The following is an 11340-nucleotide window of genomic DNA, read 5'->3' as shown; positions in this document are numbered from 1 at the left end:
CAGGGATGCACAGTGGTTACTGGAGACAGGCCATTTTCAGACCCAGATACTCATTGTCAGGAGGAGACTTGTGTTGAAAATGTGCTGTGGGGGATGGTTCCAAAGACCTGATGCTTGTCCTGTGAAACACCTCTGATCTCTGGCTATGCTGCAAATAGTTCTCATAGTGCAGATTTCTATCCTCCACCCAGTTTCAGAACAGAACTTTTCCATGCATATATGGCTGGAGACAGGTTGACTGTATTTCAATTATCAAAGCTGCTATGTGAAAGATAAATTGTGATTTGCAGGAAACTTAAATTATATGTAATTTACAGGTAATTTAAATTATGTAAGTCTCAATTCTAATGCAAACCTCTTCTTTGAAAGCAAGAGTTAAACAAACATGCAGATCAACTGCTAGATCTATATTACTGTTGGTGGTTTTCAACAATTTTGTACTTATGTAACAACTTAAACGCAGGATGTGAAATACAAGGCTATTGTTCTTCAACGAAAAGGACCTGCATGATGTTTGGTCATCATATTTTCCTAGCTTTGCAAAAGAAAAGAATAATCTGTCAGCTTTCGGACTGGGTCATCAGCCAGTTGGACTAGCACAGATCCATCAAAGCAAATACTGTTTATTTGTTTTGGAAAATGAATTTTAAATGAGTGTATACTTTTACTAAAAGAAATAATGAATCGTACAATGTAGTAATAGATCCCATGGCCGTTTCAGACAGGTCAAAAAGCACCTTTTGGTTGCATGTAAGTGTCCCTGAACATAACCCCTTTGCTTTTCAAACCAGGGCAGCAGCATTTATGTATGAAAAAAGTGCACGCCTACAATGAGACAGCTGGTTAAGCTGGACCAATTACCTGAACAGTTTTGTGTTGAACTCTTGCTCGCTGGATGAGTGGGTATGTGAGCTGTTACTGCCATCCCTGCCGTGCTGCCTGGACTTCCCGCGTCCCGAATTCCGCGGCGTTCCGTGCGGGATGCCAGGACAGCTTTCGCCACCAGATGTCCCCCGGGCCGTGCAGAAGCGGGGGTAGGCAGGCGTGGCCGTGTGGCAGATGAGGGACACCTGAGCAGCTGCAAAGCCGAGGGTGTGACACACGGACAGTTCGATGGACGTGCTTCAGCAGCACGAGCGCTGCTGCATTTAAAAGTTATTAGGCAAAACCTACACCTCACACACTACACTAAACCTGGAATATTTGTCAAGGTTGCTCTGTGAACAGCCACCACCACTTGTTTGCAACACTCTTCCACCACTGCTTTGTGGACAGAGAAGTTGAAAAGCTAAACTAAGCCCTCTGATTCCAGGGCGGACAGGGATACCTTGATGCTGCTCAGACTACATTGCTTAATCAGGACTTCTGCCCATAAGTCAAGGTTGGAAATGACTGGACCAACACCTGTATTTTCAGAGCCCTGTGAACACCCTAGGAAGACCACAGATGGTGGCAGAAAACAGTAGTAAGACAGAACAGGTGAGAATTTAAAACCAATCCAAACCAGTAAGCTATATTTTCAAATATGAAAGTTAAAAGACATCATCCAAGGCTGTGTGTGCAGAGAGCACAGGGGTGCAGAACTCACAAGGAGAAATACTGTGCTCAGACAAGGAACCAAGAGTCTTCTTCCCCTCGAGGCATCAGGATACTGGGACTACTAGAACTGCAGAGACAAGAATGGAGACTGGCCCCCAGAATGAAGACAGCAGCTTAGTGGTGTTCTCTGCCACCCCAAGCTCAGCATCTCCCCTCACGGGCCTTACAGAGTTCATGTGTATGACCTGTCATGCTTCTCAGCAAAACCAACACCTTGGCACTCATAACTTCAGCTTCTCATGAATGCTGGGAATGCTCCACTGTGGGGGTGAGCACTTGAAGACAAGAGCTGGTCACTGCAGGTGGAGTACTGCTCCATGGATAATACTTTCCACACTCTGGTCCATCCTGTGCTAATCATGGATTCCAAGTGTTGGTGTGCTGACATAATACCTTCCAGGCTGGGAAGGTAAAATTGACTCACTCTTGGGTCTCTTTCATCAGGCTCATGATCACAGCACACAAAACTGATATGGTCCTACTCTACACAGTGATCTTCAGGTTAACACCTGTCTCAGTCAACATCAAGATGATCCCTCCCTTCTTAAATCATGTGTGTGATTCCCTTTGTGTCTTTCTTTCATATTTTGCAGGGTGACACTCTTACCTGCCACCCAACAGTTCTACCTTGTTAGAGCTACCAAGATTGAAAGTCTCACAGGCAAAGTAATTTCATTCTTTTCAAAATAATTACAACATTGTTACTTTGTAATGTGAATGTCAAAGGAGATAAGGGAAAATAACCATGGGAAGGTGGAAAGAACAATTTAATTCAGCAGGGAATTAAGTATCTACTAGTCATAATGTGGACAAAGGGTTTGCTGTTACTCAACAAGTGATAGCTCATCGCCTCAAACACATTTAACTAGGAAGATGCACAAAAAAAGCAGAGGAGGTTAGTTTAATCTGTTTTTTTGGTTAAAGACTATTTTGGGTAATGACAGGGACCAGAGAGAAAAGGTAAAATAAGAACAGTTGTCTATGTTGATGGAAGTAGCACAACTTTATTACGAACAGAGAAAATACTAAGAATGCACACGCCTTACAAAGAGGAAGACTTTCTAAAGAAGGCTTAGGCATTTGGCTTTGGTCCATGCCACTGGGAACTGTGGATGCCATTTCCCACTTGGAATGCTGCTTCTCTCTCCAAACCCTGTGAGTATCAAGACGTTCACAATAAAGCGTAGTCAGGAATTACTATGGCAAGCACACCCACAGAGGCTTGTAAACACATGCTGGAAAAGCCTTGACTAGAGTACTTACAAGACAGAATGCAACCGCTCAAAGATTTCATGGCTGAGGAAATAAAGGCTCTAAAATGTGCCCAAACATCATGTACAGAAGAGACTGTAATGGCTCTGCAGAACTGTTCTTCCACTTCCCCAAACTGTTTCTAAAAGCAGAGGCACATGCAAACCCAGAAGCCAGCACCTCTTCTCACCTGACTGTGAGCCAAGGGCACACAGTCCCGCAGACAGTGTGCTCCATGCTGGATCTCCAGGCCAAGATTATCACAGCAGCTTTGGAAATTTGCACATCCAAGGGGAATGAAACATTAAATGTGTTCAGCATCTTTCCAACCATCCTCTGTTAAGTGCTCAGGCCAAAGCTTTAAATGAGCATAGATGCATCTATGCACTGCCAATGCCTAAACACAGAGAGCTGGAAACAGGATCTGCATTTTCCAATCTTTCTACTTACAATACACCTTAAATGTTTTTGGGGCACATGGGGACAATATTTTTGCTAGGGGAATGCCACCATGGTTGGTAATGGTCATTTGAACTTTCTCACAGTTGATCTGTAATTAATTTGGCAAAGAGTTCTGGCAGATGGCAGAACTGCTCACATCAAGCTCTCCAGACAACAGCATTCAGGCCATTTCACAGGTTACCTTGGAGTGCTCTTTGTGCTGAACTGTCCTGCATTTATTGGCTGTGTGAAAACTTCTGCACACCCACCCACTAGCCACAATAATATGAGGCACAGTAACACCAAGCAAAAAAAGGAGAGGCTTTTACTCTGTTAGAACCATTTATGTTGGAAAAGACCTTTAAGATTATCAGATCCAATTGTATAGTTCAATCTTCACAGATTTGGTAAACATTACAAGACAAATGTAACAACATGTAAGGTGCTCTAATTAGATCCAAGAGAGCAGTGCAGAGTGACCCATGGCTTTTCACTGTCCATATCCAGGCCAATCTGTTGCTCAGCTAATGCTAAACACAGCTCCCAGCCATGACTCCAAGGAAAATATTTACCAGGTTCTACAGCTTTTCCTATCACACAAGTCACAGCCCTGAGAACCATCAGGTAATACCCTTGAGTGGGGCACCAAGGACCAAAGAATAACAAAATTTCCCTGCTGATGTTCCCCCTGGTTGCTGAAGCAGAAGCTTAGCACTGCACCCGTGCCCATTTCAACACTTCCTGTATTGCTTTGTTTTTCAAGAGTGTTTGTGTTTCCATAACACCGAGCACAAGCCAGACAAACAAAGTGGCTTTCCCCACTTGCTTGAGATGCTCTGTTCTTAAAAAATGAGAAGCTCAATGGTGTAAGTTCCTAGTTCCTACAAGTTTTTTTAAGAATCAATAACCTCTCCCTATTAATTGCACTTATGTGATAGGCTTTAAAAGGTACTTTTAGCATCAGCTTAACACTAGAAAGCAAAAAGGACGTGACTGTTGTAAATAAGATTAAAACATTCTTTTTTTTTCAGACTGAAGCTTTTTGAGGCCCTCCAACAGGAGAACAATGTTTATTTTAATGTGGCTGATATCAGAAAATACTAAAACCTCTTTTATGATCAGAGTATAGAAATAAAACTCTTGTCTGCAACCTAAACAGTAAGGCAAGTCATCAGTAATATTAATACATGATCACAACCTGATAGAAAAGAATTTCTCTCCCCACCATCCAAGCTTTCAAACCCCTGTTTTGAAAGCAAACAAAATCACAGAAAATTTCCAACTGTAGTATGATGAGCCTTAAAGAAAAATTGTCTTGCCAGAAAAAAAAGTGAGTGCTTTTTACACACAAAGCAGGTATTTGCTGAAACTCTTCATTAAACTCAAAGTCTGCTTTCTGAATGACAGCTTCAAAGAAAATTTCATGTCCATACCTAAGCAAATGGATTGAAAGTAACTGAGGAAATTACTTTTTTCCAATAACTATTCATTTTGTTAAAGTGTTTGACCATTTCCCCATGATGAATTAAATAACAGTTTTTCATAAGCAATAATACATCCAATTAAAATAATGGGGGAAATAATTTTCACCCCTGAATTTTTTTTTTTTTTTTAACAAAATAGCTTTATTTGCTTTCTCTGCTTCCCAGACTTAAAACCAATACAGTCTTCTTGGAAACACATTTCCTTGCAGTCAAACCCATTTTCAGCTGGAAGAACGCCCTCAGACAAAGCAGCTGTGCTTAACACTAATAATTAATGCATCTAAAATACCCCTTCATCTGGGCTCCTGAAAGCATTCTACAAATAATGAACTGCACAGAGGCAAGAGAAGGACTTTTGTTTTATAAGACAGGACACACTAACAAAACAAATGCCCACCTTTCAGAAGCAAATATAGACACTGCTGCTGCAATACAGCATCAGCCCAACGGCCTCTCCAACCCAGGAGCCTTTTGTTTTCCTGGTAGGGAAGATGTTATGGTCATGGAAGGTGGGTGAAGCCAATCCTTCGTGATCCAGATGTGATTTCCCAAAAAGACTGTCAGCGCCTTTCCCCGTGTGACAGGGTCTGCCAAGAGAATATTGGAGAACAGGTCAATGCATTCATATGGCCATAAACTAAACAAGAAGAAGTTCCACTCAATGTGAGGAGTGATTTCTTTCCATTAAGGGTGGCAAAGCACTGGGAGAGCTGCGCAGAGAGGGTGTGGAGTCTCCCTCTCTAGAGACATTCCAACCCCACCTGCTCCAGGTGACCCTGCTTTGGTAGGGGGTTGGATTGGGTGATGTCCAGACCTCCCCTCCAGCCCCAGCCATTCTGTGATTTTCTAAAAATACTCTCCCACTATCTGACAAAACTCTGTGAGGCCTGCCTGAGTCAGAACTGGTGTCTAACTGCTTTCCATTTCTAGCACTTCTACCACAGGCAGTGAGTTACACAGCTTAATTATACATTGTGCAACTTAAGTGGCTTTTCTTTGTTTGTGTGTTTGTTTGCTCAGGGTCCATTACTTACCAGTTTCATTCGACATTGCTCTACTACACAAAAATCATTCCACATGCATCAGGGTCAAGTTGATTTTACAGACTTTGTGATGGGCAGTGTTCTCCTCTTTCTTCTGCTTGTCTTTAGCCAACAGTCTTGACCTACTGAGTCAGTCACTCTCTGTGGCAAAGCCAACCCAAAAATTTTATTCAAAAAAGAACTTTTTTGTTCTTTCCTTTCAGAATAAAGAAGATCTAGTACGTTCACTGGTCTGATGCCCCTGGATGAGCAGTAAGAAGCCCACACTAGAGGTTGTTAAGTTCTGTGTTGCTTGACATGACTATTTTACTGCATGCCTAGAAGCCAGGATGCATTTTACCAGGAGAATAATTTTCAACACCCTCATTCATTTTTTTTTCTGCCATTAACGAAGTGCTCAGACCCCACTCTTCTTCACATTGTTTCACCCTGGGTAAAAAAAGAAAATTAAAAATCAGCACTGTTTAAAGGTACCAGAAGCACATTCTCTTTAGTAACTTGAAATGCCTGATCACAATCTTGTAGTTCATGCTGCAAACGTATCCCCAGGGGTCTTACCCAGCTGACCTTCTTAATCATTGCTTTTTCTTACAGTATTGATGCTCTGATTTCATAGACATCCATACAGACCAGGTACAGACTCAGGAATGCAAAATGTCATCTCTCAGGTCAGCAACAATAAGGCTGTACTGGTGTTAGAACCATATTCCCAGTTAATTTTTGACAGCAGTCTGGGTTCCCTCCTCTTGCTATAATATGTAATAAGATGCTGCACAGCATTCACAGGAGTTACTCTACTTTGTCCTGAGTCCCTGTGTTCCTGCTTCAGCTTGGTCTGAAGCTCATTAACCTTGTGCTCCATTCTGTTTGCATTTGAGGATAAGACCACCATCACATCAATGCACAACTTGAAAACTTGGTTCCTGTGTCTGTATACAGCAGATACTCTCAATACCAATGCCTGCATTTGTTTTCTGAAAATTCACTGCTTTCCTGAAGTATTAGCACTAATTTTTTATTGGATTTTGGTAAATTCTTTAGCATCTCTATCTTCTTGCTTAATAGACACCAGCCTTTAAACTTTGGTTTTTTAACAGCCCTTGTGTTCCAGCTTCTTCTAAACTCAGTTATGATCCAACTCCTGCCAAACGTACTCAAACAAAACTTCAGTCTGATATAAGCAGGAGATTTAGGTAATGATAAGGGAAGGAAAAAATCATCAACACATTTGATTTCTAAGGAACCATTCTTTTGGCAAGACAGTTCTAAACATCAGCCAGCTACAAGACATCTGGATCACACTTTGGAGAGAGGGTTTCAGAACCTGATCCTGAACTTTTTAATCCATAACATCCAGGATAAATATAAAGCACATGTGTACTAGTTGCAGGAGAAGATACCCAAATGATTGGAACATTAGTTACTTGATTCCAAATTCCAACACTGCTTCAGTTCCAGCAGTTAAAAGTCTTGGGTAGAATGAGTGTGACTCCCAGAGAAGCATCTGAATGATCAGACAGGAGAGTTTTCTTTAACATTCACCTGGTATACTAAACTAAAGGCAACTAAAAATACATTGGGGAATTGGACTGCAGCCAAAGAACACGCCCCAGCTGCCTAAAGAGATGGGTCTCGCTCCCACGCTCTTTCCCTCGGCTCAGCCTGAAAATTTCAAATAAAGCACTCAGCCTCTCTCTCCCCTGCTGTTTTAAGCCTCCTGGAGCTAGAAAGCAAACACCAGAGAACAACTGCCTCCCTTTGCAGGAAAACAGCTCACTTTGGGAAAGTCAGAACCAGGCTTTGGTGCATGATGGATAGCAGTAAGTAAAAAGAGCAAAGTTTTCACACAAACAATATTTGAGCTGCAGAAGTCACTCATGTGATAAAGCAGTGGCCATGAAACTGTACTCTCTTCAAAATAAAACTAATTTCTTCACTTTGGATTTTTCTGCTATGACAATAGAACCACATAAGTTTGTATCTTCATCTTGCTCAGTGTAATCTACTTGTTAAGTGCCTTAAAGGTATTCTCAAATTCCACTGAAAGACACTCAAAAATACTTCCACGTAACTCCTAAACACCCTACGACCATAAATGGGTATTATGTTCAGAAAACAGAATGTGTGCCAAAAAGCTTTAGATCAAAGTATCTTCCAGTAGTTTTATTCCAAATTTGGCCATGAAAAAGTCCAACTTAAAAACCAAATCCATCTAACCTAGCCTTGACATTCAACTGTCTGATAACACTCTTCTTTTAAGGGGGAGGAGAAAATTTGACCAAGCTAAAGGTGACTCTGATTGAAATGACTACCACTAGAAAAATTTTTATCTAATTTATTGCAGAAAAATGTGCCAGAGAGCTTGATAAAATTTCAGCCAAAGACAACAGAGTAGACGCACGTTTCTTTCTTTTAGATGCATGTGTCTTCCTTTTTTGCTCTTTAGTTCCGTTCAAAAGAACTACATGGCACTGGCAGTATCAGCTTCCTGTAAGGCTGCCTCAACCCCCCTGATAATGTGCTTCAACAACACTGAAGAAGCCTTTCTTCATAGAATCAAAGAATCACAGAATAGTTTGGGTTGGAAGGGACCTTTAAAGGCCATCTAGTCCAACTCACATGCAATAAGCAGGGACATTTTTGACTAGATCAGCACCTCATCCAACCTGATCTTGAATGTATCCAGGGATAGGGCATCGACCACCTCTCTAGGCAACCTGCTTCAGTGTTTCACCACCCTCATCATAACTTCTTCCTAATACTATCTGATCAACCCTTCTTCAGCTTAAAACCATTACTCCTTGTCCTATCACTACAGCCCTGGTAAAATGTCTGTTCCCATCTTTCTTATAAGCCCCCTTTAGGTACTGCAATGCTGCTATGAGGTCTCCCGAAGCTCCAATTCTCTCAACCGATCTCCATAGGACAGGTGCTCCAGCCCTTTAATCATTTTGGTGACTCGTTCCAACAGGTCCATGTCTTTCCTGCACTGGGGACCCCACAGCTGGAGGCAGCTCTGCAGGTGGGGTCTCACCTGAGCACAGCAGAGGGGCAGAATCCCTCTTTCCTTGCTGCCCATGAGCTATGGGATGAGCTCAGGACATTTGGCTGGAGGCTGGCTGTGTCCAGCCTCTCACCCACCAGCACTTATCAACACCAGGGGTCATGCAGCCCAGCTGCAGGTTGTTGTGCATAAACTATTTATCACACTAGATTGCAGCAGTTTTTATTTGGGATGTCATTTTGATCACCATATTCTACTTCCCGACTGTAGATAAAGCCCACTGGCAGATCAGTGTGTAATAGGCTGTTCTTGCTTGGGAGTATTAATGTATTTCTCTGTCAGCCTTCATATTACTATCTATTCCTTGCTGAACAATTTCACGCATTTCACAAAAGGCTTTTGATTGCTTAACAGAGCAGTTTTATCAGAACAAATGCAAATTACTATTTACAACACATTTTTGATTCTCATCTTGGTGTCAAATGCCGTTTCTCTGTTGGTACTCATTTTAAGACTTCACTTAGACCTCAGAAATGAGGATTCACCTTATAAATTAACAGTATTCACTCTCAGTAAATCTTGCATTCACTGTCTAGACTGTTGGAAGATGTTAGATTTCAGCACTGCCCTTACGCTGAGCAGATTCAGATTCCTACAGAAGACAGATGTTTGGAATTCTTGAACAACTATGTCTTGCCTAATAATACACTGAAGAATCACATTTCAGATGATGGTACTGCTTGTGTGACACCCTCCTATTTCCACTTTTTTCCAAAGAAACGAAATGGAGAAAAAACAGAAGAGGAAAGCAAATAGCATTTATTGTCTAAAGAAACTTCAGTCGTGATCCTGAAGCAAATTTTAAGGTTTTTCTTTTTACAGAAACTGGTTGTACTTAATAGAAACTATTCAGAACAGCAATTGGATTAATCAGAAATATGCCCTTCTAGCCCAAGAATTGAGCTGATAAAGCAACTTCTGAACGACTTATTTTATACAGGCACAAGGCAGCTTCTTCTAATTTTACCAGGTTAATGACAAAATTAGATACAACTAGTTCATGTGTGCAGCTGTGCTGAATCTGACACACTTTACCAGAATGGTTATAAGAAGTTAACAAAATTCTCACACAAAGAAGTTTACCCGAGATAGAGCATGAAAGCTGGGAACTGTTTATTTAAGGCATCCTGGACACACTGTATTAATGTCTCCTACAGAATACAGGTTAAACCCTGAGCAACTGGTTATCTTCCTCTGTGTTACGAAATGTAGTTCTCAGAATACTTGCATGTAGATATTCAGTATGGAGCTCTTTTGAGCACCCATTCTTCAGCAGCCTTTGATACCTTTAAACACAAAGTTTTGTTTTCATGGTGCATAAAACAGGATTTCTGTCAGCATAACTTATGTTCTGTTTCACAACAATAAACATTTTTTTTGTGTATTGTGTGTTGTGTATTACTTTTAAGGTGTTCAGACAAGAAAATATTTTTAAAACTTTTAATACTGTTACTTTTAACTCTGAAAATGAATACAAAACAATGTATTTTCCCCTCTATTTGTAAACTTGTTAAAAACTTAGTCTAAGCATATTTTCACATTGACTTGGGCTAGGAATAGCCAGTTTTCAGGCAGAATTTCACAGATGTGCAACACGGTTCCATACCACAATCCGATTCTGTATGGTTCATGTGATCTAAAATACCCAATTACACCTATTCAAAAAGACATCCAAAACTTAAAAAAAACATGGAAAGGCAGCATGTGCTGGTGTTGCTTGATAACTAGCTGATTGTTATCTAGTTAATTGGCAGCTTCAAGTTAATCCATGACATCAAGCTACAAAAAATGAGACACCAAGTGAATACCCCAAGCATTTATAACTGAACACTAAGTTTCAGTGTAACATGTAAGGAACAGGACTTCTACTTTGTCCAGAGTCCGGGGTGTTTTGTTTTAATTCTTCAGTGTTAAAGAAAATACTAATTTTAGCTTTCAAGGTATAGCACATTTGCAATGAAGGTGGATTTCAAACTGAGTTCAATGCTGTTGGTCATCACCATGGAAATGTGACTAGATAGGCACAAGAAATTTCTTTGGTACTTTTATTTTTCTTTTCTCTAAGCACAGCACTGGTGACAGCTTTTCCAAATTTAGAGATGTACCTGGAACTAGAACTTTCCCTTTTCAAATCAGATCTCCCTCCACATTCTCTTTGGCATCCCTGCACGAAGATTAACCTAACCCCTCTTTGCTGAACAATACTCTTCAAAGCAGTACTCTCTGAAGAAAATAGTCTGATTTTGTAAAAATAGTTTATTCTAAAAATTGGCACATCAGTGAAAAGACTCCTCTGAAAAGATTCTATTCTTATGTATTGTAACATCTCCAAAATGCCAAAGTTCTCAGTTATGAAGTGTATGCTACTTTAAACTGCTTCACATCTTGAGCAAAAAAAGACGGAACAAGTGGAAAGCAGCAAGATTTCAGCAAATGCTAATAAATACTTCCAGTGCTT

The sequence above is a fragment of the Coloeus monedula genome (assembly GCF_965178545.1).
Source record: "Coloeus monedula genome assembly, chromosome: Z".
Taxonomy (NCBI): domain Eukaryota; kingdom Metazoa; phylum Chordata; class Aves; order Passeriformes; family Corvidae; genus Coloeus; species Coloeus monedula.
This window is presented reverse-complemented; position numbering follows the sequence as displayed.